Consider the following 8,241-nt stretch of genomic DNA (forward strand, 5'->3'; position numbering starts at 1 on the left):
CTCTCTCTCTCTCTCCCTCTCTCTCTCTCTCTTTGTACCAGCTCCTCCCCTCTCAGTTTCTCTGTCCTGTCAAAAAATAACAGTTATGAACAAGACAAAGTAAGAGGTCCTTAAAGTTTTCAGATATTATTCTAAAGACAATCTTTTCCTTTAGTATGCTTTGTCAAAACAAAATGCAAAAATTTCTGAGCACTCTACTCTGTTTCTGATACAATATTCTAGAAAAAAGAGTGTGTTTGCCCCCCCCATCTCACCTTGGCTTATTAGAAATATTAATGTGTGGGCTGGGTGGTGGCGCACCTGGTTGAGCGACATGTTACAGTGTAAGAGGACCTGGATTCGAGGCCCTGGCCCCCACCTACAGGGGGAAAGCTTTGCAAGTGGTGAAGCAGGACTGCAGGTGTCTCTCTGCCTGTTTCTTCCTTCCTTCTCAATTTCTGGCTGTTTCTATCCAATAAATAAAGATAATAAAAAAATTAAAAATTAAGGGAGTTGGGTGGCAGCGCATGGACCAGCATAAAGATTCTTGTTCTAGCCCCACTCCCCACCTTCAGGGGAGTTATGTCACAGGCAGTGAAGCAGGTCTGCAGGTGTCTATCTTTCTCTCCTCCTCTCTGTTTTCCCCTCCTGTCTCAATTTCTCTCTGTCCTATCCAACAACAATGACATCAACAATAATAACTACAACAGCAATAAAAACAAGAGCCACAAAAAGGAAATAAATAAGTATTTTAAAAAATTAAGAAATATTAATGTGGTAGCTATAATTAGTTGGTTTTTATAGAAATTATTTGCCATTGGTATGAAGAATATAATAAACCAGGATGAGTTACTTTGTACTGAGGTCTCTCTAGTGATCTTGCTTGAGTACACAGAGGGTTCTAGCAACTGAATAATTTTTAAAAATGTGTCTCCATTTTTTCCCCGTAAAGTCATGAAGTTATTATTAATTTCTAACTCAGTGGGGAGGGATTTTAATTGGGCTCTAAATTACAATGTTTCTGTTGAACTAGCAAATAAAAAAATACCTCCATTCTACTATCTGCTATTATTATAAACACAGCTTTGAGTCTGAACAATCCCATGCTGATTAGAGGTTTTCATCATTAAGCATTGGTCTCATCTCTGAAGTTTAACAAATAACACAATACATAATTTTCTGGCATGTCCACTCTTTCTATGTCATGCTGTTGAAGTTCCCCCCACTGACACGACAAGCACACAAACAGTATGCTATAATCAACTGAGCAGGCTATGATTAACTTTTCAAAGAGACATCCCCAAATTCTCTACACACACTATAGTGGCTCTTTGATTACAAAGTGTGTGTGTGTGTGTGTGTGTGTGTGTGTGTGTGTATGTGTGTTCAGGCATGTTTCTCTAATAAAGAAAATACATCTTTTTAAAATATTTTATTTATCTATTGATTTATTTCAGTTAGAGATAGAAATTGAAAGGGAAGGGAGAGAGAGACATCTGCAGTACTGCTTCACTGCACACGAAGTCACCCCCATGCCCAAGAGGTGGAGAGCAGGGACTTGAGCCTGGGTCCTTGCATATGGTGATGTGTTCAACCAGGTACACCATTATCTGGCATCCTTTTATTCATTCATTCTATCTTTCTTTCTTTCTCCCTTCCTTATTTTCTTTCCTTCCTTCTTAAACATTTTTTTCTTTTTATTTAATCTTTTGTAAAATTTATATTGGGGGATTAATGGTTTATAGTTGACAGTAAATAATACAGTAGTACATATATCTGTAACATTTCTGTTTTCTGCATAAGATTCTTTTTTTCTTTTTTCTTTCCTTTTTTATTTGTAAAAGATAAACATTGACAAAATCATAGTATAAGAGGGGTACAACTCCACACAATTTCCACCACCAGAACTTCATATCCCATCCCCTCCCCTGATAGCTTTCCTATTCTTTATCCCTTTGGGATTATAGAACCAAGGTCATTATGGGATGCAGAAGGTGGAAGGTCTGGATTCTATAATTGCTTCCTCACTGAACATGGGTGTTGGCAGGTTGATCCATACTCCCAGCCTCCTTCTTTCCCTAGTGGGGCAGGGCTCTGGAGAAGCAGGGCTCTAGGACACATTGGTGGGTCATCTGCCTAGGGAAATCCAGTTGGCATCATGGTAGCATCTGGAACCTGGTGGCTGAAAAGAGTTAACATATAAAGCCAAACAAGTGTTGACTAAACATGACCCTAAAGGCTGGAATAGTGCATATGAAGAGTTGGGAGGGGTCTCCATTTTATAGATAGCTAGTAGGCCTATTTTAGTTATATTCCAAAGGGCCCGTGACTATACTAGTTTCTTTCTTTTGTTTTTTTTTTCCCAGAGCCTGAAATCTGATATGCAGGTGGATCCAAGTTATTGTCTGGGGAGATGATGTCATGGCTGGAAAAAGGACCAGTAAGCAGGGTCAGGGAAAAGAGTAGCTCCCAAATGTTGGAAAGGGGTATAGATATTGTTGACTGTAAACCCCATCTATTTGATCTGATCTGGGGCCTATATTCAGCTTAGGAGCCTATGTGACCTCTGCATCCCTGTAGATCTAAGTTCACATTCTTTGGTCATGAGTAGGAACGTTCCAAGATGCCCCCATATGGATCCATCTTCCTCAGGTGGAGCATAGAGTATGTTGTCCATCCTTCATTTGGAGGATGGAACATTCTCTATCATAGTTGATCCACATTGAGGGCAAGGTCCTATAGGGGCCCACAAAGGGATCTACTGTGTAGTTTCTGATAGAGATGACTGGTAAAATTGGGGAGAGGGATTTATTTGAGGTCTAGGCCTATCATGTCTGTTTGGGAATCTCAGGACTACCTAACTAGGGCAGCTGATTGGGCGGCATGATAGTGACTCAAGAGTCATTGTTAAAGTATGCCAGTCTCTTGCCCTTTTTCAGCTTTTGCAGTCCTTGCTTTGTTAAGGTTAGCTTTGGAGTGACTGAGGGAAATGTAATAGGAAGTAGGTGATGAGGGTATCTAAGTCTAGACACTATTTCATTATGAACTTTATACTGACACACTGCAGACTATTGTGTATTTTTGTTTTCAGGTATATATTTTGCCCTAATCTATGGATACCTGTGAACACATGCTCTATCTCATGGGACCTGGTCTATATCTAGGTTTTGGGACTTTGTTAGGAAGTGAACCACCTGGAATGGAATTAGAGAATACTATGAAAAAAGTCTCATCTGAATAATGAGGCTGAAGGGTTTACATTCCATGCCTGACGTCCTTGGATGCAATCTGAAGTGAAGCATGCTGATGTGGTACTCATTATGTTGATTAGGGTGGGATCAGCAGATGCAATATCAGTTGGTATGAATTGAGATAAACATGCAGGAAAGTGAGCCCCACCCTAGAGGTTCCAGGACTGGGGGTCTATAGAGGAAGTGGGAGGTTCCTGCTGTTTTAGGGCTTAAGAAGACAATAAATAGTTATTGCTATAATCATATTATTTGGCAATTGGGCTAACTTTGAAAAATCCCTTTGTTAGGGTTTGCTATATCATACACGACATCACCATAATTTATGTCCTTTGACATTATTTGTATATAGCTGTGCCACCAGTTGCTTCTGTTCTTTCTGGTTTAAGCTTTTATCTGCATAACATTCTAACCCCCCACCTAAAGCATTTCTAGTAAAGTGAAACTGATGTTTCTTATATTTCAGGTGATTATAAAGTGAGTCAGGGAACTTCCAGAGGCATGGCTATGGAGTAGGAGCCATTTCAGATTATTTCCATTATAAACAAGAAAAAGCAAGGGAAAATCACCTGAAAATTCAACAAAATATAACTGGGATTTCTTCAGAAACTCACTAAGGCAAAGGTGAGTGCAGACATGTGCAGCCAGCGGGTGGAAAGGGGGTGAGGGAGAGATTCTTGAAACTCAAGAAGCTGTACTTGGTGATGGCTGATTCCAAACTGTGAGTAAAGCATTAGAGCACATTGCCAGTAGCAGGAATGTGGGTCTGGATGCTTAACCTGTGAACTCAGAATACAACAGAATTGACCCGTACTTAAACAAATAATCTGGCTATAGCTAAAGCCCTCTGGATGAGAATTCCACAGTCAGCTAGAAAGAAAAAAATAATCCCAGCCAACTTCTGGTCAGCATGGCAAGGGATTAGCAACTGTAGTGCTTTGCCTCAGGAATTGACTTAAACCAACAACAACTGTTAAAGAAAAAAAATCACCTAAAAACTTGCCAATTTACAACTGTGAGTTCTTAAGTAACTCACTTAGCCACATGTGGATGCAGGCAGGTGTGATCAGTGAATGGAAGAGCAGTGATGGAGGTGCTCTCCAAGACTTAAGAAGCCATGCTCAGTGGCGCCAGGTACCATTTTGGCACTTCAGAAGATACTTTAATTATTTTGTTTTTGTTGAGAGCACATTGTCAGGGGAAGGAAGGCAGGGAATTTGGGGGCCCTTAAACTCTGAACTCAGGGGAATCAAGATATTAAACTACTCACAGGGACCACCAGAATTCAAGGCAAAAACCTGATTGAGAACTAATCCTGATTGGGCTATGCAGACACTGGCATCCCAATAAGGAAATAAATCCTGATTTCTTTCTGAACACTCAGGAGAAAGGAATTTTTCCATGTTGTTACAACCACCTCCACCCCATCAGAGGGTGGAACAACAGCAGGGAGACCTTCTATTGGTATCACAGGCATAACCAGAAAAAGTCAACACCTTAGCCACAGCGCCTCCTGCTGGCACAACAAAAGCCATACTAAGTGCGGAAATTGAGAAATAACACAGACAGCAATAACAGAAACTCCAAATGACCAAACACAAATCTGGAAAAAAATGACAGAGTTCAGGAAACAGCTTATGAAATAAAATCAAGAATTTAAACTTAACATACAGACAGAAATTCAAAAACTCAGAGATCAAGTTACCTAAGAATCATAATGTACAGAAACAAACAGACAAACAAAACCCTTCAAATGGAGCTAAGGGGCATGAATGATACTTTGAATGGAGTTCAGGTTAAGAGGCCTAGGAAGTAGACTAAGTCTTGTGGAGGAGAGAAAAATCAGTGCTAGAAGACAAAACCACCACACTCTGTGCATTTAAAGCTGTTGGAGAGGATAGGTTTAGGTTAAAAAGAAAAAATGGAGCACTTCTCTATGAAACAGCAGATTCCATTAGGAAGATGACATCAGAGTTATTGGGACCCCTGAGAAAGAAGAGAGGGAAAGAAAGCAGAGAACATATTCAAAGAAATTATAGTAAGAGATTCGACTTCCGGAGGCGGAGCTACGAGCAGCAGATCGTTTTCTCTCCTCTCCTCTCCTGGATCAACTAGGAATACCAAAGGAGACCACCCGGACCGAAACAAGACAGGACTAGAATGACCACAGAAACCCATTAAATCACCCGTGAGTACAAACAAGCGTGGCTGGTGACAGAGAGGAGAGAGGGACCTAAGGAGAGATTAAGTGACTGCTAACAGTTCGACAGTTTGTCAGTGGAGACACCACCTCCAGTCTGCTCCACCAACAAGGGGACAGCTGAAGGGAGGAAAGGACTCCCCAGAGACTCACCAAGTGCAACTCTGAGTCTCCATTGCTACTACCCTCAGAATCTGGAGCAGCAACAGGGAGGGACACCAGGGTACAGAGATCTAACCGGGAAACTCAGGAGAAGACCTATATCTCGGTGGCATAGCTGAGGGGCTATGAAAGTCTTTTTGCATAACCACTGGATTATCTCTGCCACACCCTGCTTTATCTCTTGGTCAGGAGTCAGTGATTAAGCTAAGAAGCCTATTGATAGTTTAAAAGCCCTCAAGCTCCCATAGCCTAAAGGGAAAAAAAAAAAAAAGGCTTTTACACCACTAAACTCCAACTCAGGGATTGAAAAAACTGTTAACTTATATAAAATGGTTAAAACAACAAGAAAAAATATTGGAGACTCGAACTAGGACTAGAGTCCAGCTAAAAGTCCTCCAGAGGGTGAAGCACAAAACAACGAGTTCAACATCCAAACATTAGCTAAGGAAATAATGACAGGAGTGAGTAAAGAATTTGAAAAAATTGTAATCAGAAATGCAGGAACAACAAATGAGAATATGGAAGAAAATTCTAATTATCTCATGGTTATTAGAGAGCTGAAAGCTGAAATTGCTGAGCTAAGAAGGCAACTAGCTGAACAAGCTAAAACAGTATCAGAGCAGGGCAACAAAATAGATGAACTCCAGAAAGCAGTAGAGGGCAGAGAGAATAGAATCAATGAGGCTGAAGACAGAATTAGCAAGATTGAGGATGAATTAGAGACAACTAAAAAAGAAGTAAGAGATCTCAAAAAGAGATTAAGAGATGCTGAAAACAACAACAGAGTCCTATGGGATGACTTCAAAAGAAACAATATACGCATTATTGGCTTACCAGAGGAAGAAAGAGAAGGGGAGGAAGAAAGCGTTCTCCAGGCCATAATAGCTGAAAATTTCTCTAGTCTAGACAACACCAAAGACATAAAGATTCAAGAAGCCCAGAGGGTCCCAAACAGAATGAACCCAGACCTAAGGACATCAAGACATGTCATACTTAGAATGGAAAGGAATAAGGATAAAGAAAGGATCCTCAAGGCTGCAAGAGAAAAACAAAGAGTCACCTACAAAGGAAAACCCATAAGATTAGTAGCAGACTTCTCCATACAAACACTACAGGCCAGAAGAGAATGGCAAGATATCTATCGAGTGCTCAATGAGAAAGGCTTTCAGCCAAGAATACTATATCCTGCTAGATTGTCATTCAGACTAGATGGAAGCATCAAAACGTTCTCAGACAAGCAACAGTTGAAGGAAGCAACCATCACCAAGCCTGCCCTGAAAGAAGTTCTGAAAGGTCTCCTATAAACAACCAGACCACCACAAATAGGCCATATATCAAAATACTCTAAAACTCTACAAGAATGGCGTTAAAATATCTTCAATCTTTGATATCAATGAATGTCAATGGCCTGAATTCACCTATTAAAAGACACAGAGTAGGAAGATGGATCAGAAAACACAACCCAACAATATGTTGTCTACAGGAAACTCACCTAACGCAACAAGACAAACACAGACTTAAAGTGAAAGGATGGAAAACTATCATTCAAGCCAATGGCCCACAAAAAAGGGCAGGAACAGCTATTCTCATATCTGACATGATAGACTTTAAAATAGATAAGATTAAAAAAGATAGGAATGGACACTACTTAATGCTCAGAGGATCAGTCAATCAAGAGGACTTAACAATTATTAATATCTATGCACCCAATGAGAAGCCATCTAAATACATCAAACTTCTACTGAAAGAGCTACAGCAATATATTAACAGTAACACAATCATAGTAGGGGACTTCAACACCCCACTATCTCAACTTGACAGATCATCCAGGCAGAAAATCAGTAAAGACATAAGGGAGCTAAATGAAGACATAGATAAACTAGAACTATTGGACATTTTCAGAGTCATTCATCCCAAGAAACTGGAATACACATTTTACTCAAATCCACATGGATCATTCTCAAGGATAGACCATATGTTAGGCCACAAAGACAGCATCAGCCTATTCAAGAGCACTGAAACCATCCCAAGCATCTTCTCAGACCACAGTGGAATTAAACTAACACTTAACAATCAACAAAAGATTAGTAACAGTGCCAAAATGTGGAAGCTCAACAGTACACTTCTTAACAACTTCTGGGTCAAAGAGAAAATCAAGGAAGAAATCAAAATGTTTCGAGAGTTCAATGAAAATGAAGACACAAGCTATCAAAATATTTGGGACACAGCTAAAGCAGTCCTAAGAGGGAAGTTCATAGCTATACAAGCACACATTAGGAAACAAGAAAAGGCACAAATAAACAGCCTGATTGCACATCTCAAAGACCTAGAAGAAGAACAACAAAGGAACCCTAAAGCAACCAGAAGGACAGAAATTACTAAAGTTAGGGCAGAAATAAATAACATTGAGAATAGGAAAACCATACAAAAGATCAATGAAAGTAAATGTTGGTTCTTCGAAAGAGTAAACAAAATCAACAAACCTTTAGCCAGACTCACAAAACAAAAAAGGGAGAAGACCCAAATAAATCGGATAGTAAATGAAAGAGGAGAAATCACAACAGACACTGCAGAAATTCAACATATCATGCGAGGCTTCTATGAACAACTATATGCCACCAAGCTAGAGAACCTGGAAGAAATGAATGATTT

The sequence above is a fragment of the Erinaceus europaeus genome, chromosome 10 (assembly GCF_950295315.1).
Source record: "Erinaceus europaeus chromosome 10, mEriEur2.1, whole genome shotgun sequence".
In the NCBI taxonomy this organism is placed as follows: Eukaryota; Metazoa; Chordata; class Mammalia; order Eulipotyphla; family Erinaceidae; genus Erinaceus; species Erinaceus europaeus.